The sequence below is a fragment of the Myotis myotis genome, unplaced genomic scaffold (assembly GCF_014108235.1).
Source record: "Myotis myotis isolate mMyoMyo1 unplaced genomic scaffold, mMyoMyo1.p scaffold_m19_p_1, whole genome shotgun sequence".
Lineage (NCBI taxonomy): Eukaryota > Metazoa > Chordata > Mammalia > Chiroptera > Vespertilionidae > Myotis > Myotis myotis.
Genome location: NW_023416313.1, coordinates 93,054,666 through 93,081,297, shown reverse-complemented (window position 1 = coordinate 93,081,297; position 26,632 = coordinate 93,054,666).

The following is a 26,632-nucleotide window of genomic DNA, read 5'->3' as shown; positions in this document are numbered from 1 at the left end:
GGGGGGAAGCACCTTTAGCACATTTTCGCAAAGAATTAGGATCTACTAATTAATTTCTGCTTTTCTAAGGGAATCCAAGAAACTTACTTCAGAATTTTTATTACACTTATTAAGACAGTCTTATACACCAAGCCACTGGGCTTATGTATGAAATTGAAATGTTCAGTTCAAGGAAACCTAGCAGCTTCCATTCTCTGCTAATATGAAAAGCCTGAGGATCACTGTCTTCGGAATGTTAGATTTAAAATATCAAAAAGGGTTTATATTAAAAAAGGCAGCTAACAGGGAAGAGTTCTGTTTGACTAAGAATTAAGAATATATTAGCCCTACAAGAAATGCCTTTCTAAGTTATAAACAAGATTAACTTTAAAGTGATTTCTTTTCCTTGTCTGCATATTATTTTTCTGGCAGCAATTTTGTTTGCTTTGAAAACTGTCACCACTGGGTATGTTAGAAATCTCTCGATTGCTTGCTCATCTGCTTATAGCCCACCATTCCCCTCCCAGCCCCTCATATTTTTACAATAGAAGATCAAAATTAATTTAAACAGGATGGAGAACACCCATAAAACAGAGGAAATAGCATAATAAGAAGCAAGACGCGCATCCATTCTGTATGGATTTGTTGCTCTGTTTAGGTCCATAATGACTTGATTCCCCAATGGATTTGATGTGGTTCATAAAACCACATAAATTACAACAAAATTAAATAACAACTGAGGGAACAGGAGCCAAAGAGAAAACATGGGTAGGCTTTGAAAAGAAAAGCAGAAAACTAGGGTTGGTTTAATGCAGTGGAACACATACAACATGATGCCATGTCCTTGCTGGAGGCGGCCTCAGCTGGTGCGCAGGCTCTCAGAGGCCATGGCCTTTGCCACAAGGGCCTGGGCTCTCTACGCCATTAAAGCTCATGCGCTGTTCACCTGGACAGCTTTCCTGTGTCCTTGCCTGTGTCTGCCTTCCATGGGGCCTCATAGAGAACAGTGTGTGGTGATGGGCAGTGGGTAGGTAGTGGGTGCTCTGTGGTTGGCCTCTTGTGCCATCCCTCAGTGAAGGCCAGTGTTATGATACCAAGGCCTAAATAAAAATAAATAAATAAAAAATCAACAGGTACAGATGTACATGGTTCAAATCAAAACTTTCTGATGGTTTGACTCCATGTCCTTACTGAGAATATCCAGAGAAACATTTCTGAATCTTTAGGAAGTTATGTACTCCTAAAATAAGAAGAATAATGGCAAATATAAATTGGACCGCTACTATGGCCAGGCATTGTTTGAAGTGCTTTTCTCAGGTTACTCTGCCTTTCAACCCCAGGAATAAATGCTATTATTACCCCGTGATGCAGATTAGAAATTTGAGGCCCTAAAAGGTAGGTAACTTCCCCAAGGTCACACTGTGATGGAACTAGGTATAACTCAGGCAGGCTGAGTTCAGCTGGCTCTTAACCCCTGTACAGAACTGCCCATGACAAGCTCTTCAATAACCTGATTAACATCATCAAGTTTGTCTCTCCAGACAAATACACCACATGGACAAAATTCTCTGAATTTCTTCCAAATAGATTAAGAGTCCCTCCTTGTGGAGACTGAATGATCAAATGTTATTGAGGATATTTCTTTCATGTGGACTTGGTGAGAGTAGAGAGCAGAGAACTGAGGGTCCTGGTGGGTGGCATCTCCTGGGGTATAGACACACTATGGGGCAGATTAAAGACACACTAGGGGGCAGATAAAAGACAAGTTAATGAGCTTTCAGGGTCAGGTAAGATGTGGGTGAGTCCTCTCATGAAAGGTGAGTGAGTGGTCACTCTCGCCACACAAGCAGAGGAGTTGGCCAGGGAGTACCTGCAGAAAACCGCTCAGTGTTTGCCCCATCACATGGATGAGTGAGTGATGGAGGCACCACAGTTTTTTGCCTAAATAATCACTTTATCCAGGAAATACTGTTCCAGGGGCACAAGGTGGCCATATGAAAATTCCAGTAAAGCAACTGCAAAGTAGCTTCCTTTTAATGATGTGGTTTCTGGCAACCTCACTAGATGAAGTCGCTGAATACTGTGGGAATCCAATTGGCTTAACCTGTGAATAGAATTAATACATATGAGCAATTAAAGGTTGGAGGACATCTAACAATGATGTTGGTTTTGATTTTGGAAGAATTCATGCTATCTTTTCTACAATTCTCAAGTATCTACTCTCAAATGTCTACTGAAGCCATATCTCCTGACAATAGGAACAGAAGTAATGCATTTTTCTTATCAGTGACATTGAATTTAACGAAAGATAGTGTGAATTTATTGGGTTACCACCTCAAAACAGGGGGGTGGGAAACACAACACAAGAAACTGAAATGCTCAGAGACGAGTAGGCTCCTGACGCTTACCCTGGCAGTGGTTTGCAAAGCAGATTCTGAGTAAGCATTTGTGATCATGAAGTGATACTGAGCACAAATAATTTTCTAAAAAGATTAATGCTGGTTATATCTAATGGTGTGACAGATACTCATCTAAAACCTTTGCATGGCTAAATTAATTTATCCTGAACACCCCTGAAATAGGTAGTAGTAGTATTATCCCTATTTTACAGCTGCAGTAACTGAAGCCCCATGGGGAAGCATTTTTCCGGTCAGATTTCTCTACAAGGTGGTCGAGGACACTTTTCCATGTGGGAAAAGCTGGACTACAGTTAACTCACCGACCTAGGAAGCAAGATTATCAAAAGGAAAGTCATAGTTTAGGATATCTGGTAAAACAATGGACTCATAATTTGGAGTAACAAGTAATAGCCATCATAAAAAAATGAGGCAGAATACAAATATCTTGTTGATGCTATGGTGCACTGCCCAGGCCCCGCTTCAGGCCTAAGACTGGCTTTTCCCCAGCTGCTGGGAGTGTCACTGCTGATGCCTCAAGGCTGAGTCCCATGCCAACAGTATGCCCCTTCACCAAGGGCAGCCAATATCCTGTGACTGGTCTCTATGGGGTGCATGGGCCCAGTCCCCGTGCCTCACTATGGGACATCCCTTAAAGGCCACCTCAGCGCCAGAGTTGCCCCTGGGTCAGCTGAAGACTCTTTTGAAATGGAATAGCGGTTCAATTTCTTCCTCTGCTATATCCTGCTGCCCTCATGCCCTATAATGGTACTGCTCTCAAGGGCACTCTTCAATAAATGTCATGCACACACACTTTGATCTCAGAATCTATTTCTTGGGGAACTTGACCTATGATATCTGTCTGGTTTATAATATTCCTTTCTTTAATTTTAAGTCAGTGAAATATAACTTCATTTCACATAGGTTGTTCATTTTTTTAAATGTATAGATCTATTTTTCTTGTATCCCATTGCTTCATGGAAGAAATACATCTTTAGTTGCATCTTGATGAAACTACCACCAGAATGCCCTGATTTTTTTACTTAAAGTATTTATACATACATACACATACAAAAGGAGAAAGACAGTGATGTGAATTAGTACAAATACATGTTCATTTATATAAATCCTTATATATCTTCATGAAATATTGATATAAGTATGAACAACAATCTAGACATAAAGAGAAAAATATTTTACATACATAAAATCATGATGTGTAACTCTATGGACATATAGACATAAATATAAGCATACAGACAAGAACATAGCCAGGGAGAAAGATATGTTTTTTTATTGTTGGACTATGTTTTTAGCCCAACACTTTTTTTCTTCTCTGCTGGTACTTCACCTTTATCAGGAGGACAGATGAAGTGAAACTGTTCAAATATGACATAAATCAGCTGCTGATATACTTGATATGCTGCAGATATGCTTCAAAATCCTTCAGGGCAGTGAATATATCTTTCTTTCTGAGCCCCTTGTCAACTGGCTTGCTTTCTGTAGAGGTGAGCATGATAGGGAGCTGGGTGAGAGGTACCTTTGGACATTCTGAATTTCTTATCTTTGTGTCAGTTCAGGGTGAGGAGCCACTCACTTAGATGCTTTGCAAGACACACAACCGTATATATTTTGCCCATATGAATAAATGTTCATCTTTTCTCGGGTACACTGTCTTTAAAAACATTTTCAACAGAATATGTGCATGGGTAATATGAGCAAGAGTCTTGTCCTGGTGCCTCTATCAGTGTGCACTGGGCTCTGAGTTACTTTTCCAGCACAGTACTGGAGATATGTGCCCTTGCCAGTCTTTCATGCACCCATGGTAGACATTGATGACATAGCTGGCTGAATGAGTGTATAGTCTGAGACAACAGACCAGACTGCATCATTTCTGTAAGTCCTCTAGTCAAATAACCCAATTCTCATGTATAGAATGAAACCTCAATTTGAACTCAAGACTAGGGCATGGAAGAGGACATTATAATGCAAATACTTTTAGTTAAGATCTCCAGTCATCTGATGAGATAGAATTCTCCTCTTGGGAATTCCCAAGACATTCAACCCAGAGATGCCTGAGAGTTGATTAAGGGGTGTGTGTGTGTGTGTGTGTGTGTGTGTGTGTGTGTGTGTGAAAGAAGTGACTAGAAGGTGTGGTATGGGAAAGATGTGTTGAAAAAAATGTTGTAATTGATGAGCTATGTGACAATATTCTCACAGGTAAGAAAGATGCATATTTAAGAACAAATTAAAAGTGATGTATAAGCAAGTCCAAATTGAAAAATAAGAAATGAATGATAAATTGTCTATGCTGTTGGATCATAGCATAAAACTGGAGACTCAGATGGTAAATTTTTCATTTCTTCAGATCCTGCCCTAATAACTAATGCTCTATTTACCTTGGAGATGATCTTTTATTTTTATATTTATCATCCTTCCTAAACATATCATTCTGCATTCTTCTGAATCATGCTGTGAAAAAAAAGTTCTCAAAGCAAACATCTGGGTGAGTTTAAAAAAATTTTTTTATATTCACATTTCATATTACTTTCCTGTGTCATCTCTTTTAGGAATAATGATTTTTTGCTAGCTTAGTTGAATCTTCTTGGGTTTGCACCAACTGTCTTTACTCTTTTGAATAAGTTTAATTTGCACTGCTACTTGTTCTTTTTGCCAACTCTTTGAAGATTGCAATCAACTCCTTTTTGGCCTTCAATGTACATTTCAAGTTATTGATTCACTTGCTATGTGTTATATAAATGAAGCTTACAAATGCAATTTCTTTGGTTCCTACGGTGTTTTCTTTTTCCCATCAATTGTCTGATGTCCCAGCAATTCTGACTCCACATCCACAATATCTTGGCCCATTAGCAGCTAGGATTTTTTTCTTTGAGCAGTGAACTATATTTCCTTGCTCTATGAAGCGCACAAAAATACAACTGCTATCTCCTCAGCAGCTTGCCCTTCCTAAAGAGGGCAGAGCATATGCTTCCTGAGAGCAGGGAACTAAGCCCTGAGAATTTAATGAATTCTAAGGTGCTGTCTACCCAGGATTACTGCATTGGTGTGAAATGCAGTAATTCATTTCAGCTGGGTCAGCTTCTCCTGTCTGCACTGAGCCTTCCTGGCTTTTTGTATAAACACTTTCACTCTCCTGACTGGGTTTTGTTTAGTTTAGTGCATTGGTGCCCTATAAAGCTGTACTTTCAAACCCCATTCTGAATGTTCAGAAATGGAAGATTCACAGATTTTTAAGAGTTCAGAACCTGGATGAAGAGCCCAAAATGTCATTATTAGAAATAGAAATTGGACCTAGAGACCAACCCTAAATGAAGTTTCTTAAATTAAAGATGTGATGTTACATGGAGTGTTTGGGGCTGAATTCTGAGCCATTGCTGCTGTGGTACAGGCTGAGGGAGTTAGGGATGATTGCAGGTGAAGTTTGGGAGCCAGAATTTAACCTGGATGTGGAGTTTTTTAAATAGCCAGGAGATTAACTTTGTTCTTCAAGTAAATGGGTACCCATTAAAGTAAATGTGATTATATTTGTGTTTAGAAAGAGGGGATGAATATGACTGGATGAGTTGATGTGAAACAGTTTCCTGGCCTTTCACTTCAACTCATACTAGTAGAAATGTAAAAAAAAAAACAAAAAAAACCACACATAAAAATGCAAATACCTCGGCCAAGTTCAAAATTAAAAACTGGAAATCCTCTGCTGTCAGAAATGAAGAGGAACTCAAAACCAGATCAGTGAGCAGGAACTGAAACTTAAATGGACCATGAGAGAAAGCAATAAAGATGTAGGCCTTAACTGCTGGCAGTGGAAGTTTAAGTCCCATGGAGAGGGAGTTCAGGCCATAATCGCAGGTCTGAGCTCCGAGTGCACCAAACCAGGAGTCAAAAAGGGCTGTCAAGCCCATTTAAAAAGAACTAAAACAACTATGCACTGGTTCAGAGATTTGTTGATGGAGCTTGCTGTACATCTGGGGCCAAAAGGGAAAATATCACCAAAGATTACCCTGGCTATTGCCTTCTATACCAAAAGATGGCAGGTTCAATTCCCAGTCAGGGCACATACCCAGGTTGCAGGTTTGATCCCCAGTCGGGGCATCTGTAGGTGGCAACCAATCAGTGCTTCACCTCGATGTTTCTCTCTCTCTTCCTCTCTCTAACAGCAATGAAAATATATATATCATCAAGGATTAGAACTCTAGGCTGTTGCTATGGAAGATATAAAGTCTGGATTAACACTATCAATGTGGTAGGGAACCAAATATTGGTAAATTAACATGAAAACTATTATGGAACAGGGGAAATTAGACCTCTGGCAGAGACATCTACAACCATTATATTTGTATTCTTTCCAACAGAACTATAATGGCAAACAACCCCCATTGAAAATGAGCTTACACTCAAAAAGTACAAACCATCTGAGTATCAAAGTACTGCAGAGAGAATTACAAGAACCAACAAGTGGTAGAATGTGGGTTTTAAGAACTAGAATAATTGAATAACCAGAAACATCAACATAAGTATATTAAAATATTCAAAAAACTAAAAGAATTATAAAACCATAGGGTAGGTATAGAACATTATAAAAGTAAGTGTGTTTGAAAATAATGAATATACTTCTAAAATTAGAACTGCAGCCATTTAAATAAAAAAGTAAGGGGGTTGAATAACATACCAAACACCTGTAAAGAAGTGGTGAATTTAAATACTAATCTGAGGAAATCATGGAGACTTCAGCGCAGAAAGATAGAGATGGGAAATATAGAAGTTAAGAGAAATGGAGACCACACTGAGAAAAGTCAACACACGTCAATACAGATTCCAGGAGGAGAGAAAATAAAGAATGAGACAAAGCAATATTCAAAGTGATGGTGGTGAAAATATTTCAGAATTAAGGAAAGGAGCACACTGGGTCCTGAATATGATCAGTAGATAATAAAATAAAAATACAAACCCACACAAGATACATAACTGTGAAAATGCAGAATATTAATAACATAAAGAAAATTTTAAGCTTCTAGAGAGAAAAATAAGTGCCTAACAATGAAGGGAAGTTAGAAGAACAGCACATTTTGTATCTGCAAAAAGATGTCCTAGGACAACAAAATAATATCTTTAAAGTACAGAGGAAAAATAATTGTCAGTCTAGAACAGTATAGCCAGGTAAATTATTATTTAACTAGAGGCCCAGTGCACGAATTCGTGCACCATTGGGGTCCCTCAGCCTGGCCTGTGAGATTGGGCTGAAACTGGCTCTCTGACATCCCCTGAGGGGTCCCAGATTATGAGAGGGAGCAGGCCAGGCCCACAGACCCCACCAGTGCACAATCAGGGTCAGGGAGGGACGTGGGAGGTTGGCCAGCCATAAAAAATGCTGAAATACTGCCATTTGTGAGAATGGATGGACCTTGAGAATATTGTGCTAAGTGACATAAGTCATTCAGAAAAACTAAGGACCTTATGATTTCACTCATGTGCAGGATATAATACTGAAACTCATAGACACAGACAACCATATGGTGGTTACCAGAGGAAAGCGGGTGAGGGAATAGTAAAAGGTAAAGAGGACCAAAAATCATGATGGAAGATGATTTGACTTTGGGTGGTGGGCACACAATACAATGTACAGATCACTTATCATAGAAATGTACACTTGAAACTTATATGACCCTATTAACCAATTATATTTACTTCTTTGCTAACCTTATCATTGAGGTATAATATATAAACACAATAAATGGCACATATCTTAAGGGTATGCTTGAGGATTATTTATAAACTGAACATACTTCTGTCACCACAGCCCAGATCAAGATATAGAAGACTTTCAGAACCTTAGAAACTTCCTATGCACCTATACCAATGTGTTTATGTCACCCTAATCAATTTAAATTTTAAAAAATTGAGTTAACTACCATTAGAACTACCATGCAAGCAATGCTCAAGGAGTATTGCCAATTGAAATGATAGGACATTAGACAATAACTCAAATGCCAGTTATAGTGAAAGGACAGTTGACCATAATTTGAAGCTATATGAAGAAATAAAGATCACAGTAAAGGTAAACAAATGGGAAATTACAAAAGCTAGCATTATTGTAACAATAGATTGTAGTCCACTTTTTGTTTTCTACATGATCAAAGAGATTAATACATAAAACAAAGAAATGAGTCTGGTATTGGTTTCAGAGAGGAAGGCAGAGGGAGAGAGAGATAGAAACAGCAATGATGAGAGAGAGAGTCATTGATCAGCTGCCTCCTGCACACCCCACTCTGGGGATCAAGCCTGCAACTTGGGCAGGTGCCCTTACTAGGAATCAAACCATGACTTCCTGGTTTATAGGTTGTCACTCAACCACTGAACCACCTAGGCCAGATTTAACTGATTTTTTGACTGTAGCATCCTAGTGAGTGTGAAGTAGTACCTCACTGTGGTTTTGGTTTTCATTCCCTTGATGGCTAATTATGTGAGCATCTTTCATGCACCTATTGGTCATTTGTATATCTTCTTTGGACATCTATCATTTACTTTAGCCATTTTAACAATTGGGCTATTTGTCTTTTTATTAATGAACTAGAGGCCTGGTGCACGAAATTCGTGCACTGGGGGGGGGGGTGTCCCTCAGCCCAGCCTGCACCCTCTCCAATCTTGGACCCCTTGGGGGATGTCTGACTGCCGGACATCCCTCTCACAATCTGGGACTGCTGGCTCCCAACAGCTCACCTGCCTGCCAGCCTGATTGCCCCAACTGCCCTCCCCAGCTGGCCTGGTCACCCACAACTGCCCTCCCCTGCCAGCCATCTTGTGGTGGCCATCTTTGACCACATGGGGGTGGCCATCTTGTGCAAGGGTGTGATGGTCAATTTGCATATTACCTCTTTATTATATAGGATTGCAATTGATTTTTATCTATTCTAAATACAATTTTTGTACAAGACATGATTTACAAAAATGTCCTCCCATTCTGTGGGATGTCTTTTCACTTTTTTAACTGAATTTATTAGGGTGACATTGATTAATAAAATTATATAGGTTTCAGGTGTACAATTCTATAATACATTATCTGTATATTGTGTTGTGTGTTCACCATCCCAAGTCAAGTCTCCTTCCATCACCATTTATCCCCCTTACAATCACCATACTTTTGTCTGTGTTTATAAGGTAGGTTTTTTTGTTTCTTTGTTTTTGCTTAATCTCTTCACCTTTTCTCACCCAGACCATGATGTCACAAAGGGTAAGATTTCCTTCTTTGTACAGCTGAGTAATATTCCATTTGGAAATGTACCACTGCTTTTTTATCCACACATCTATTTATAGGCAATTGCTTAACCATTTGAAGAACAATCATTTTTAATGGAACAGTTTCATTTTAATTATTGAGGTACTTCCATACTGCTTTCCACAGTGGCTGCGACAGTCTGCATTCCCACCAACAGTGCACAAGAGTTCCCTTTTCTCCACAGACTCACCAACACTTGTTGCAGTTTCTTCTCCTTCTTTTTTTTTTTTTTTTTTTTTTTTTGCATGTATCTGTCCAATTTTCCCAACACTGCTTATTGAATACACTATCTTTACCCCATGGTATGTTTTTGTTTTTGTCTTTGCCTCCTTTGTCAAATATTAATTGACTGTATAAGTATGGGTTTATTTCTGGGCTCTCTATTCTGTTCCATTGATCTGTGTCTATTTTTATGACAATACCATGTTGTTTTGATTACTATGGCCTTGTGGTATAGTTTGATATCAGGTAGTGTGATTCCTCCAACTTTGTTCTTTCTCAAGATTGCTGGGGCTATTTGAGGTCTTTTGTGGTTCCATATAAATTGTTGAAATATTTGTTCTAGTTCTGTGAATATGCCATTGGTATTTTGATAGGAATTGTGTTGAATCTATAGATTGCTTTGGGTAGTATGGACATTTTAATGATGTTAATTCTTCCTATCCATGAACACAGTGTTTGCATCCACTTATTTGTATCTTCTTCTATTTCTTTTTTCAGTGTCTTATAATATTCCAAGTACAGGTCTTTTACCCCTTCGTTAAATTTATTCCTAGGTATTTTATTTATTTTTTGAACGGAATTGTTTTCTAAGTTTCCCTTTCTGTTAGTTCATTATTGCTGCGTAAAAATGCAACTGATTTCTGGATATTTATTTTGTATCCAGCTACTTTACTGAAATCATTTGTCAGTTCTTGTAGTTTTTTTGTAGAATCTTTAGAGTTCGCTCTATACAATATCATGTCATCTGCACATAATGACAGTTTTACTTCTTCCTGTCCAATTTGGATGCCTTTACTTCTTTTTCTTGTCTTAATGATGTAGCTAGGACTTCCAGTACTGTGTTGAATAAGAGTGGTTAAAGTGGACATCCCTGTCTTTTCCCAATCTTAAGGGAAACTGCGTTTAGTTTTTGCCTATTGAGTATGATGTTGGTTGTGGATTTGTCATATATGCCTTTATTATGTTGAGGTATAGTTCCTCTGTTCCCACTTTGCTTAGAGTTTTTATCATAAATGGGTGCTGGATTTTATTAAATGCTTTTCTGAATCTATTGATATGTTCATGTTGTTTTTATCCTTCGTTTTGTTTATGTGCTGTATCATATTTATTTATTTATCATTTTTTGCAGATATTGTGCCAACCTTGCATCCCCAGAATAAATTCCACCTGATCATGGTGTATGATCTTTTCAATGTTTTGCTGGATCTGGACTCTCTATTTTGTTGAGGTCACTTTCTTGATGATACCCCTTGGAAGCACACAATTTTGATAATGTGAAGTTTATTTTTCATTTGTTGCTGATGCTTTTTGTGTTATATCTAAGAAACTGCCTAATCCAAGGTCACTCTTAGGTGGTTTTTAAAAAAATAACTTTTATTATTTTTTAGCTACTTTTGTATGTTTTTGTTTTGTTTCATTATAGTCCCTTTTTATTTAATGCATATATACTTTGTCCTGTACTTTCCCATCTTTTTCTTGGTAATTATAAATCTTTAAGAAAGGTATTTTCTCACTTAAAATTTTTTAGTGACTATTTTACCATGTCATTCAAAATATCTGGAAAAGATCACATAAAGTTTCTATAAACTCCACTTTGTAATCTATGAACCATAATGTATTTAATCTTTTCCATATTCTTGTACATTTATAAAATGCTTTCCATATCGTGGTATTACCATTAAGGATTAGTGAACATGCATATAAACATCTTGGTTCAAAAACCTAATTCTTTCCTTAGAATGGATTCTAGTTAAGAGATGGCTTACTGCCCTGGCCGGTATGACCCAGGTTCCATTCCCTCTCAGGACACATGGCAGGGTTATGGGCTTGATCCCAGTAGGGGGCATGCAGGAGGCAGCGGATTAATGTTTCTCTGTCTCCTTCCTTTCTGAGGGAGGGAGAGAGAGAGAGAGAGAGAGAGAGAGAGAGAGAGAGAGAGAGAGAGAGAAGGGTGCGTTACATTAGCATTTGTCTATACTGAATGCAAATTGCTTTCCAGAAAGTTGTGCCAGTGGACTCTCTCCTCATTAGTGCCTGGTTCGTTGTACTTTTATAGTATTACTTTAAAAAATCAAGTAGTCGCTATACGACACTTCTCTTTGAGGCCCTCCTCCCTTTATTATTTAAAGCTGAGAACACTGCTGCCAATTCCAGCGTGAGCAGTTCCCCTGGGAAGCCATATATTCTGCCAAAGCTTTCACAGGATTCCTGTGACTTTTCATAGACTTCGCACCTCATTTAAAATGGCCTAAACAATTACCGGGTCATTAGCAAGCACTTTCTAAAGGAGCTTTAAAACATCTCTCATAGAGATGGCTTGTAAGCTGCTGGTGGTTTATTTTGGAGGAAGACATGGACAGGGATGGTTAACAGAAATGAACAATTTAAAGGCAAGCATCGATTTGGGGGAAGAATGAGTGGATGGCCCTGCCAGCTGGATTTAAGTAACCTCCTTTAGGGCAGGGCCGCCCGCTGACTCCTAGGATGAGAGGTACGTCCTTACCAGCGTGGTCTCAGGGCAGGCAGGTCAGTACTAGATCCCAGGTGCTACCATAGTCTGGCTGTGTGACCTAGGTTGGCCTTATGTGTACATGAAACACTTAACATAGCTACGCACATACTAGGTTCTCAATAAATGTTAGCTCTTTTCCATTACTCTTCATTTTTGTATCCCCAAAACAACAGCAAGCACTAGGGATGGCTGATAACGGGGACTCAATACAATTATCATGAGTAAATGAATACACAACAGAAAAAACAGAAAAGAGTGTGTATGGAAGAAACCTCCCAATTTTCCACATTATGGACTCATAATCCTCCATTTAATAATTGAACCACTCCATGTTTGAAACGTTCCTAAGCTATTATCCACTTAGGCTTCCTTGGTGAGATTTTACTCTGAAATAAATTATTTGTAGCCTGTCGTGTTTGTAGTCTTGCACTGTGCTTTGGTTCTGCTATTTTAAATCATTTAGTAGATAACAAAAATCACTGAGCCTGATTTAATCAAGAGGCACAGGATGAAGTGTGAAAAATCTAGTGTTGTTCTGATCCCTGGCTTTATTGAAGGCTGCAAAAAGGTGTAAATTAAGTGACCTTTCCGGGTCAGGACTTTATGGCTCTGATAAATTCCCTGGGGTTAACAGTTGTCAGTGAAAAACACGTGAGTGACAGTATGAAGATCCTGTTTCCTATGAATAGATGAGATAGATTTGAAAGTGCCTCCAGAAAAGTTGTTTTATAAATCTAAAACACTGATATTATAATATAGACTCTACATTAGAGGATATAAGCACAGCAAAAGTATGAATGAATTAAAATTGAGGCAAAGATTTTTTTAAATATATTTTTATTGATTTCAGAAAGGAAGGGAGAGGGAGAGGACGATAGAAACATCATTGATGAGAAAGAATCATTGATCAGCTGCCTTCTGCTTGCCCCCCACTGGGGATTAAGCCCACAACCTTGACATGTGCCCTGATTGGGAATAGAACTGTGACCTCCTGGTTCATAGGTCAACACTCAACCACTGAGCAACACTAGCTGGGCTTTTTTATTATTTCATAAGGTTGTACAGCCAGAATGATTGTTAAAGGTTTTGCAGTACTAATCTCTCATCCTATATAATAAAAGCCTAATATGCAAATTGCCTCCTGGACCAGGAGTTCAACTGGGGGGCAGGGCCAGCCAGCCAACTGCCTGCAGCTCCTCCCCCTGGCTGGCCCTGCTCCCAATCAGCTCCCCCATCTCGATTGGCATGGGCTGGCCAGACCCCACCCATGCACGAATTCATTCACGAGGCCTCTAGATTTACATATAAAAAAAAGAGTAAATTTTTTCAAGATCACATTTCTTAAAACCAAAGTTCTATTACTCTCTGTATAAGTAATGGATTATAAAATTAATAATTTTAAATGTTCATAAAGACTATTATTTATCTTCACAATGTAAGAAAATACAAGCTTACATTCATGTACTATAGTTGATAAGGAGTTTGAGTGCAATTTAAATGTTATTGTCATAAGGTAAATTTAAAAATTAGAAATGAGAAATTTCAATTATCAAGGTTTCATTGGTATTGATCATTTTAGTACTTTGAAAATATTTTTGCTGCATAAAAATGCAGCATTTTAATTTCCATCTTCATACTTCCTCTAAGTTAGCCAAATGGCCTCTGTCCTTGGGGAAGTGCTTGCAAGGAGGGTGTGATCTTCCCTGGGGGTTAATTTATGCTGAAATTAATAAAGGTTAATGAAGTCTTTTAAGAGCTCCCTTTTTTTTCCTCTGTGGGGGTCCCATACATAAAGTTAAGCTAAGTCCCTTAAGCAAAACTTTTAAGAAATTTATTTCTTGGTAGCCAGTGTTTGTATTACCTGGAACTACAAAAGTCCTGTATATAAAATAATGAGTGGCACCTGGAATATACAAAAACACTAATTTGGGATTTTTGGGGTAACATTTCTTTGATTCTTAAGAGGGGCAGCTTTCCATACTCACTTTTGAATGACACTGTATTTAAACTCAATTCTCCTTTGTCCAACACTATTTGGAAGGTCTGAAGAGTGGGGAAGTAAGAAATCTAATCTACTTTAGAGAGTTCTGGGAAATACTACCTTTTACTATCAAACACGAGGGGCAAATGGACAAGCCTTTGTTCTGCTTATCCGTAAATAGAGAGCCCTAGTCAGGGAGTGAGCACTGGGAATCGTTCACTGGGCACTATTCTTTAGGCAGTGGAGTTGGGCACTCATAGATTCTGGGGGGAAAACAAAGGCAAGGAGAGGGAAATGCAAAAATAAGGTGCCTCTGGTCTTCTCAGGCTACACCATACAGTGCTATCCCTGCTGCTTTGAACTTGAAATAACAAAGAGGGCCGCAGAATGTGCAGTGCAGAGGTAATTGACATCAGATAATCCTGCCTAGTTGGGGAACAAGATGGCTCTTTTCTCCTTGCAACAAGACAAAGTACTAGTTCTTGCAAAAGCAGTCTTCTAAGACTATTACATAATGATTTGAAATAATTTTAATTACTTACCTGGGAGGCTATATCAGTTTTTATTTCACCAACTCTCTCAAAACGGCATGGTGAATTGCCACTCATCGGCAGCTGTGAATGTATAAGACAGGATGATGTATATAAAAATGATCTCTTCTTCAGAAGAATTTATCCAGAAGAATTGTCTAATTTTTTTTAAATGGCTGTGTTTCTTATTGAAACATTGGGAGAGAAGTTTAAAGCTTCACTTGCATTTATGTGACCTTGCTATTTGGTCATCCTATTGTAGAATCCTGGGATGTGTTTGAGCTGGGACATGCTTTAGAGACTGTCTTTTCTAAAGTGCTCCCCTCTCCCCTCCAAAAAAAAAAAGTTAATAGAGATCCAGACAAGTTAGGTAATTTGAGGGATATAAAGTCAATTGGAGGATAAAAGGAGCTTTTAAGAATCCAGAAGATCACCAGAAGGCTGAAGGATGTCTAAGATTTCTTCAATATTTTTTTAATTTTTATTGATTTCAGAGAGGAAGGGAGAGGGAGAGAGAGATAGAAACATTGATGATGAGAGAGAATCGTTGATTGGCTTCCTCCTGCATGGCCCCTACTGGGGATCAAGCCTGCAACCCAGGCATGTGCCCTTGACTGGAATCGAACTCAGGACCCTTCAGGCGGACGCTCTATCCACTGAACCTAACTATCTAGGGCTAAGATTTCTTCAATATTGACAGGTGGGACATTGGCGATGGGAGAGTTGGAAAGAGGTGGTTAAGGACAGGAGTATTTCATTGCCTTGGGTTACAATACCAGAAATGATCCAGTCTCACTTTGAGACAGTATTTCAGAAGAGGTTTGGGCTCATAGTCATGCAGGTTCTCTGTGTGAAGTGTAAGGGCCAGGCTCTCAGTCTGAAGAGCCAACTGGGAAGCACAGGGGACAGGGCCTGTGCCAGCTTTGGATCCTCCAGTGCTAGATTTCTCTAAGTGACAGGAAAATAAATGTCATTTGGCTCTTCAGAAGGAGAGCCTGGCCCTTAGAAGAGATGAATTAAGTCCGAAGTGAAAATATTTTGCATTAATTTCAAACCTAAAGTTTGAGGATCTCATATTTGCCAGACTCGCCCTGTGTAGCCTCTCCAGCAGCAGGCACAGGAAGGAAGAATCAGAATCTCTGTTTGGATACAGAGCTCAAAATACAGGGCATTCTGTGACAGAGGCTCAAAACCCAACCTCTGTCTGCTCCTCAGGGTCTTCTTGCTTCTGAATGCTAGTCTGACCCTGACTCTGGCAACCGGAGTCAGCTGGGGAGAGTGAAGGGCCGCGGTTGCCTTGGCAATGCTTTGGCCTTTGGCAGAGTTTAAGAGGGCAGGAAAGAGGCAGGCTAAGTGGGTGGAAGGGACTGGTGAGACTCTTGAAGAAATCACTCATTCTTATAAGCTCTCTTGACAAATGTCATGATCTGGTGACTAATTTCTTGCCATATGATGAATTTTCTAATAGCCCTGGGATGATTTTGCTACTGTTGGTATCAATTAGGCAAATATATGAGGTTATAATAATTGAATTCTAATAAAATATTTTTCATATACCAAATGTACTTATATTTCAAATATACTTAGTGAATGCCTGGTATATGTAGATGATCACGCAAGTCATTGCTATTATGTGGTTTCATGTTATTTTATCCATCTAACTCATAGCATCCATTTCAATACTTGGATTATTTGCATATTAAAACATTTGAATGTATTGGGAAAGGAATTGTTGAGCAGAAATTCTGTGAAAAAGGAGGCTGGTGGCTCCTCATATTCATTCTCTCCTTCAGGCTTAGTAAAAGAACCCACATTTTAGCAGGGCACATGGTCATCCAGGGTACCTTACAGCCAGGTGGGGCCACATGACTAGGTTCTAGTGAAGGTGCAGTAAGCAGAATTGTTTGGGACCTCCCAGAGGTCTTCTAAAAGAGGGGAGTGTGGCCTTTCTCTGCCTCATCTCCTTGCTGACTGAATTCAGAGGAGATGGATGGAGCACTAGAGCAACCTTGAACCCAAATGTAATAGGGAGCACAGGGGACAGGGCCCATACCAGCTTTGGATCCTCCAGTGCTAGATTTCTTTAAGTGACAGAAAAATAAATGTCATTGTTATTTAAATCACTCTGACTTGGTGATCCCTGGGTATATTCAGCCAAATATAATTCTAAACAATACACATCTTAAAGTATTTAGGTCATAAAGAAAAAGCATCAAGCAGAAAGTTTTGCTAATAGACACAAAAAAGTATGATGTCATTATAAGTGGCAATTTGCCTTGGTGGTTTGAAGTTTTTATGTCATGCTATTGAGCTTTTGAACCAGATCCCCCCTTACTTTCTGTAAGGGAGCCTTGAGAGGAATGCTAGAGCCTGGACTTTATGACACCTGAGTCACTTATTGGCACTATGCACTTGAATAAGCCATTATAAAGGGAGTATTTAATGTGCTCTCTCTCCCTCTGTAAAATAAAAATTCTGGCTAAGTAGTCTCCATAATTCTTCCAAGCTTTGCAAGCTGTAAATTGATCAAACTACCCATTTCCTTTTAAAACCACTAAAACTGATTCTGGCCATAATTATATATGCAAATATATGTTAACAAATACTTAGTGAGTGCCTGGTATATGTAGATGATCACTCGACTTTGCATTATATGGGATATATGTCTGTTGAGAGGAGGAGGACCGCAAAGCTCATTTCAAGGAATTCACATTCTAATCGTGCAGAAAAACTAGGCAAACATCAAGTCATAAGAATTTGAATGAACTCTGTCTCCTGACTCCCAGTTCAATGCTTTCTCTTCTACCCCACTTTGTCTTCTCTCACAGAATTCCATATTAACAAAGGGCTACTAGCTGTGTGCTTTGTAGTTTTTTTTTGTGTGTGTGTGTGTGTGTGTGTTTTTATTTTTTTTATAGCTAAAAGTATTACAAGGGGTATTACATATGTCTCCTTTTTTTCCCCCACCCTTGACAATCCCCTGGCCTCCCCTCCCCCCCAGTGTCTTATGTCCATTGGTTATGCTTATATGCATGCATATAAGTCCTTCAGTTGATCTCTTACCCTCCCCTTCTGCCCCCCCAGCCCTCCCCGGCTTTCCCGCTGCAGTTTGACAGTCTGTTTGAGGCAGCTCTGCCTCTGTATCTATTTTTGTTCATAAGTTTATATTATCCATGAATGAGTGAGATCATGTGGTATTTTTCCTTCATTGACTGGCTTATTTCACTTAGCATAATGCTCTCCAGTTCCATCCATGCCATTGCAAATGGTAAGAGTTCCTTCTTTTTTATAGCAGCATAGTATTCCATCATGTAGATGTACCACAGTTTTCTAATCCATTTATCTACTGATGGGCACTTAGGCTGTTTCCAGATCTTAGCTATGGTGAATTGTGCTGCTATGAACATAGGGGTGCATATATCCTTTCTGATTGGTGTTTCTGGTTTCTTGGGATATATTCCTAGAAGTGGGATCACAGGGTCAAATGGGAGTTCCATTTTCAGTTTTTTAAGGAAACTCCATACTGTCTTCCATAGTGGCTGCACCAGTCTGCATTCCCACCAGCAGTGCACAAGTGTTCCTTTTTCTCCACATCCTCTCCAGCACTTGTTGTTTGTGGATTTATTGATGATAGCCATTCTGACAGGTGTGAGATGGTACCTCATTGTTGTTTTGATTTGCATCTCTCAGATGATTAGTGACTTTGAGCATGTTTTCATATGTCTCTTGGCTTTCTGAATGTCCTCTTTTGAAAGGTGTCTATTTAGATCCTTTGCCCATTTTTTGATTGGATTGTTTATCTTCCTTTTGTTAAGTTGTATGAGTTCCCTATAAATGTTGGAGATTAGGCCCTTATCAGATATGACATTGGCAAATATGTTTTCCCACGCAGTGGGCTTTCTTGTTGTTTTGTTGATGGTTTCTTTTGCTGTGCAGAAGCTTTTTATTTTGATGTAGTCCCATTTGTTCATTTTCTCTTTAGTTTCAAGTGCCCTAGGAGCTATATCAGTGAAGAAATTGCTTCAGCATATATCTGAGATTTTGTTGCCTTTGGATTCTTCTAGAATTTTTATGGTTTCTCGTTGTACATTTAAGTCCTTTATCCATTTTGAGTTTATTTTTGTGTGTGGTGTAAGTTGGTGGTCTAGGTTCATTTTCTTGCATGTATCTCTCCAATTTTCCCAACACCATTTATTGAAGAGACTATCTTGACTCCATTGTATGTTCTTGCCTCCTTTATCAAATATTAATTGAGCATATTGGTTCAGGCCGATTTCTGGGCTCTCTATTCTATTCCATTGATCTATATATCTGTTCTTGTGCCAGTACCAGGCAGTTTTGAGAACAGTGGCTTTGTAATACAGCTTGATATCAGGTATTGAGATCCCACCTACTTTGTTCTTTCTCAAGATCACTGCAGCTATTCGGGGTCTTTTTTTATTCCATATGAATTTTTGGAGAGTTCGTTCTAGATCTGTGAAATATGCCGTTGGTATTTTAATGGGAAGTGCATTGAATTTATAGATTGCTTTGGGTAGTGTGGACATTTTAATGATGTTGATTCTACCAATCCATGAACACGGTATGTTCTTCCATCTGTTTATGTCTTCCTCTATCTCTTTTTTCAATGTCCTGTAGTTTTCTGAGTAGAGGTCTTTTACCTCTTTAGTTAAGTTTATTCCTAGGTAGCTTAATTTTTTTGGTGTGATGGTAAATGGGATTTTTTTTTAGTCTCTCTTTCTGAAAGTTCACTATTGGTGTATAGAAATGCCATAGATTTCTTGGCATTAATTTTGTATCCTGCTACATTGCCGAATTCATGTATTAAGTCCAGTAGCTTTTTGATGGAGTCTTTAGGGTTTTTTATGTATAATATCATGTTGTCTGTAAATAAGGACAGTTTTACTTCCTCTTTTCCAATTTGGATGCCTTTTATTTCTTCTTCTTGTCTAATTGCAATGGCTAATACTTCCAGTACTGTAGTTTTTATTAAATTCCAAAAATTTTATTTAGTGCCACAAAATACAGTCCTATTCTGTTTTTTACCCATTTAAGACTAATCTGCTTGCTATGATAACGGGCATTTAACCTCTCTAATTAACATCAGATGTACTTCACCTCATTTATAAAGCTACATATCAAGAAGGGCAAAAAGTATTCTATTATTAACTGAGTGTCCATGTGTCAAAAGAGTTGGTGGGACAACTAAATCAGAAAAACCTTTCTGGAGGAGGTGAGTTTTTTGTTTGTTTGTTTAAAAATATATATTAATTGATTTTTAGAGAGAGAGAAAGGGAGGGGGAGAGAGAGAGAAGTATTGATGCGAGAGCCAAACATCAGTTGGCTGCCTCCTGTGTGTCCCCAACCAGGGATCAAGCCAGCAACCTGAGCTTGTGCCCTGACCAGGAATCAAACAGGCACCCTCTTGGTGCATGGAACGATGCCTAACCAATTGAGCCACACCATCCAGGGCTGGAGAAGATGAGTTTTGATTCAGAGTTCAATGGAGGTGACAAATGAAAGTTGTCAGAGAAGTGGGGAATTTGTCTTAGAGAGTTTTTGCAAAGGGACCAAGGTGTCAATAACCAAGCAGCATGTGGCAGATGGTGGCCAGGTTGCTTGAAGTGTAATGCAAGGGAGAGCTGTTGGGAGCAGGACCTGAGAGGTTCCTGCCATTCTTTTTCTGCCCCAACTTTCTTATTAGCATTAAATGCTCCCTTTAATCCTAGTGTTTGTTTTGAGTTGTAAGGAGCTCACACAGAACAGAGATGGATAAGAATATGACTCTAGCCCAGCCTGTGTGGCTCAGTGGTTGCGCATTGTCCTATGAATCAGGAGCTCACGGTTCAATTCCTGGTCAGGGAACATGCTTGGGTTGTGGGCTCAATCCCCAGTGGGGGTTGTGCAGGAGGCAGCTGATCAATGATTCTCTCATTATGGATGTTTCTATCTCTCCTTCCCTCTCCCTTCCTCCCTGATATCAATAAAAATATATTTAAAAAAAAAGAATATGGCTCTGGAGCAAGTCATTTTAAAGATACAGAGCAAGGAATGGCAAAATGATCACTGCAAGAATGTGTCCCCTTTGTACAAAAGATATTCCACTTGCATATTTAGTTTTCATGCTTCGATGTGTGTTTATGTACTGTGGCTGAGATAAAGTGGCAGAAGGAACTTAGAATTGCTTGACTTTTGCAAGTTATGTCGGCTGTGACTTTCACTAATAAAGTATCTTTATGTTGCCAAAACCGGTTTGGCTCAGTGGATAGAGTGTCGGCCTGCGGGCTGAAAGGTCCCAGGTTCGATTCCGGTCAGGGGCATGTACCTTGGTTGCGGGCACATCCCTAGTGGGAGATGTGCAGGATGCAGCTGATTGATGTTTCTCTCTCATCGATGTTTCTAACTCTGTATTTCTCTCCCTTCCTCTCTGTAAAAAATCAATAAAATATATAAAAAAAAAAGTATCTTTATGTCTTAATTTTCCTGTGGCTGTGTGTGTGTGTTTGCATGTATGTGTGATATTTAATGGGAAGCGAGTAAGTAGACGGCTGATTTATTGCAAGCAGAGCATTTATGTGAGTGTATCATCACTGAAATTATCACAGATATTAGAAGTGGAAAAACGCCACCTTATTTAGTGTCAGCTCCAATCACTTCCTTTTGCAGCACAACCCTGCCCAACAGAGTCACGACATTTCCTAAGCCTTGGTTTGAACTTTGTCACAGGAATAAAGCACATAGTCACATGTTCAGGTAACACACCATGAACTGTCTACAGGAAACTGGATTGACCAAATAAAAAGGAATGCAGCCTGACTGATGTGGCTCAGTGGTTGAACATCGATCTCTGAACCAGGAGGTCACGGTTCAATTCTGGTCAGGGCACAAGCCCCGGTTGCAGGCACAACTTCCAGTGTGGGGCGTGCAGGAGGCAGCTGATCAATGATTCTCTCTCATCACTGATGTTTCTCTCTCTTCTTCTCCCTTCATCTCTGAAATTATATATATATATCTCCTATCTAATAAAGAGGGAATATGTTAATTGGCCCTCACACAGTCACAAAGATGGTGGCACCCACAGCCAATAAGAAGGGAATGTGCTAATTGACTTCCATGCCCTCAAAGATGGTGGCACCCACAGCCACAAGATGGTGGCACCCAGCCCCCTCAGCCCCGTCAGGCACCTGCCTCCAGAGTTCCCCAGTCCCCTCAGCCCCCCAGCCGCCCAGGGTTGGCCCAAGGTGCAGGCAAGCCTTGGCTGTTGGCTGCCCAGCCTCTCAGGGCCCCCTGAAGCTCAGGTAACCAGGGCCGCCGAGGCTTGCACTGCCAGCAGTGGCAGCAGCAGAGGTGTGATGGGACGTCACCTTCCACTGATTGCCGGGTTGCCTTCCATCCCTGAGGGCTCCCAGACTGTGAGAGGGGGCAGGCTGGGCTGAGGGACCGCCCCCCATCTGGTGCATAAATTTTCATGCACCAGGCCTCTAGTGTGTGTGTGTGTGTGTGTGTGTGTGTGTGTGTATCTCTCAAAAGGAATGCATGTGTGCACACTACGAATCAAGGTCAATACTGTGTATGTCTGCTATCAGGGGCACAGAAGCAGCTCTCCCTCCTGGATCATCTTCCAAGCTTCTCTGCAGCCTTGCTTGTTTGTGCCTGGTGAGTACCATGCACATCAAAAACCACAGAGATGACCTAGAGAAGAAGAAGGAAGCAGGGCCCTTTCCACTTGCTTTCCTTTTTAGAGCTAATTTCTTGGATTCCTTTCATTTACTCTCTTCCATCTGCCCATCTGCATGTAACGCATATAGCTGGCACGCATTTGCTCTGCAACAATTATATACAAAACTACCACGTTGCTTTATGTTTCTATATCTAATTAAATCTCAGCCTTTGTAGGCTAGGGTAGCCAGATTCCAAGTATCAGTCATTATTGGCGGCATGTGCACCAGAGAGTGTTCTAAGAATCCAAGGTATTCTTTAGTTCAGAAAAATTGGCAGTGGGCCTCCAACTTTTTAGTGGTCACTGCTGAGATGCAATTTGTTCAAGCCCTTGTGGTCTATTCAGAGAAAGCAGGCACTTCTCCCACTGTACCAAACATGGGCATGGGTATCATTCTCCATGTCAACCAAGGCCACGTGGTTGTTTAGGCTCCAGCTTCCAGACCATCTTATTAGACACCCTGGACAGTAAATCAGAGAGAGGCCAGATACCAATGTTCCTTGCACTTACCACTCCAGTCTCTTCTGTCAGTTTCCATGTCACTTTCACTATCTAATTTAAAGCCATGTCCATCTCTTTGGCTAGTAATAGAATACAAAGCCTGACTAGAGTTATTTTAATGCCAGGGCCTTTCTCCAGCATCTAGAAGGGTTCATGAATCTGGAGAAGGGGCTTCAGTGTAAATTAATAAAGAGACTAGAAATATAATATAAATTTGTAATCTATGGGGGAGCCAGAGGAAGTTTAGCTGTAGTAGCTACATTCTCTCCATCTCCAGGCCCAGGGCTCTTTTTATTCCCACTTCTTGCCCTATAGCAAAGTAGATATACATATCAAAGGTAAATTTGGTATACAGTAAGCATTGTCAGTTTGGGGGAACTGCCTTCAGCTATTCAGGTGTTTGGCCAGCAGGAGGTAATAACATGTAGATTAAAATGCCTTCAGCTGTCTGGCAGCAAGTAATCATTTATGCATCTTTTTCAGGTTTGGGGAAATGCCTTCAGCCATTCCAGTAGGTAATAACATATGATTCAGCCCTACTGAATAAGCCCCAAGTTCCATCAACCTTTTGATGAAGCTTTTTTCATTTATGACCTGCTGGAATTAGCATCCAGCATTATTTTTCAGGTTTCTGGCAATTTTAAACTTAAAATTCATGGGAGACCTGGACTCAGAGCTGAAGAGTTTATCTGATCTAGAAAAAGGGGGGCAAAATTTGCTTCATTTTTCCTAGATCCTATTGCAGTAGCAGGAACAAAAAAAGTTAAATTCATATAATGAGATCATCTTGTCACATCATACAGGAATTTGTGGCAGTTGGGAAGAAAATCAGGAATTTTTGGAAAAATTGGCAGAAATTTTTGTTTTTATTGTTGATGTTGTTTGATCGACTTAAGATCAATGTGACTGATAAATTGAGTCAATGGGCAGAATGGACTGGCTGTTTCTGCATCACAGACTTACCTACCTCTTGTTCCATTTGTAAATGTGGGTTAGTTATTCTTCCATTCTGATAGTATGGTGGAGAATGGTATGTCCCTTGAATGCTTAAAGAAGTGACATATTTTGCAATCTATGGATTCAATGCAATCCCCATTAAAATACCAATGGCATATTTCATAGACCTAGAACAAACTCTCCAAAAATTCATATGGAATAAAAAGAGACCCCCAAAATTTATATGGGATAAAAAAGGCCCCAAATAGCCACAGTAATCCTGAGAAAGAAGAACAAAGTTGGAGTGATCACAATACCAGATATCAAGCTATATTACAAAGCCACTGTTCTCAAAACTGCCTGGTGTGGCACAAGACCAGACATATAGACCAGTGGTACAGAACAGAGAACCCAGAAATTGACCCAAGCCATTAGGCTCAATTAATATTTGACAAAGGAGGCAAGCACATACAATGGAGTCAAGTCAGTCTCTTCAATAAATGGTGTTGGGAAAATTGGACAGATACTTGCAAAAATTGAAACTAGATCACCAACTTACACCATTCACAAAAATAAACTCAAATGGATAAAGAACTTAAGTGTAAGATAGAAAAATCTTAGAAGAATCCATAGGCAGGAAAATATCAGACATATGTCATAGCAATATCTTTATCTATCCAGCTTCTAGGGCAATGGAAACTAAGGAGAAAATAAACAAATAGGACTACATCAAAATAAAAAGCTTCTGTACAGCAGAAGAAACCATCAACAAAGCAAGAAAACCCACTGCATTGGAGAACATATTTGCCAATGTTATATTCAATAAGGGCCTAATCTCCAACATGTACAGCGAACTCATACAACTTAACAAAAGGAAGATAAGATAAACAATCCAATCAACAAATGGGCAAAGGACCTAAAAAGACACTTTTCAAAAGAGGACATACAGAAGGCCAAGAAAATATGAAAACATGCTCAAAGTCACTAGTCATCTGAGAGATGCAAATTAAAACGACAATGAGATACCATCTCACACCTGTCAGAGTGGCTATCATCAACAAATAAGTGCTGGTGAGGATGTGGAGAAAAAGGAACCCTCCTGCACTGCTGGTGGGAATGCAGACTGGTGCAGACACTCTGGAAAATAGTATGGAGTTTCCTCAAAAAATTAAAAATGGAACTCCTATTTGACCCAGTAATCCCACATCTAGGAATATATCCCAAGAAATCAGAAACACCAATCAGAAAGGACATATGCACCCCTATGTTCATAGCAGCACAATTCACCATAGCTAAGATTTGGAATCAGCCTAAGTGCCCATCAGCAGATGAGTGGATTAAAACACTGTGGTACATCTACACAATGAATACTACGCTACTATAAAAAAGAAGGAATTCTTACCATTTGCAACAGCATGGATGGAACTGAAGAGCATTATGCTAAGTGAAATAAGCCAGTCAGAGAGAGATAAATATCACATGATCTCACTCATTTGTGGAATATAATGAACTATGTAAACTGATGAACAAAAATTGAGCCAGAAGCATGAACAGACCATCTAATCTAAGAGGAAAGGCAGGGGATGAGATGGGGGGTTGGGGGTAAGGAATCAACCAATGGACTTGTATGTTTGCATATGAGCATAACCAATGGACACAGACAGTAGGGGGGTAAGGGCATGTGCTGGGGGGTGGGAAGGGCAAAAGAGAAGTCAAGGGGGGTGGAGGAGACATATGTAATACTTTAAAAATAAAGAATTTAAATTTTAAAAAAGAGGTAACATATTTTGCTTAAGTCTCTTGCAAGGATGGAGAGGTAACTAGAAAAAGGAATTCTTTTCCCCCAGAGAGTTATGTGAGAATGAGAATGAGCTAAGTATTGACAGTAATGATGTGTACTTTTAGAATAAGTTTCTCTATGTTATTAAGTTCATCATTTCATCTGAAAACATGACAATGATTGAAAAATCAATTAGCACATGCACCATATGTCCAAAACAGCCTAAAATAAAGATGAGAGAGGCGGTTATTATTTATTTATTAGGAACCACTAATCCATGAACCTCTCCTTCCAAAATTAAGCCAGGCTCAATTATATATACCTATATTGCATTAATCACCTATTGCTGCTGCCACAAATTTAGTAGCTTAAGAGACCCATTGATCATCTCACAGTTTCACATATCAGATGTCTTACACAACATGCCCTGAGTCTCACAAAGCCAAAACCAAGATGTTGGCAGGGCTGTATTCCTTTCTGCTTTCAAGCACATTCTGATCAGTGGTAGAATCAAATTCCTTGTGGTTGTAGGACTGAGTTCTGTTTTCTTCCTGGCTGTCTGCTAAGCACCACCCTTAGCTCCCAGAGGCTCTCTCCAGTCCTGGAAATTGGCTGCCTCCATCATATGACTCCATATCAGAGCCCATGAAAGCTGTGAATACTTCTCACATTTAGAATCCCTTTGATTTGCTCTTTTGCTGTGTCTCTTCGGTCTCTACCTGGAGAAAATTCTCTACTTTTAAGGGCTCATATAAGTGGATCAGGCCCACCCAGATAATTA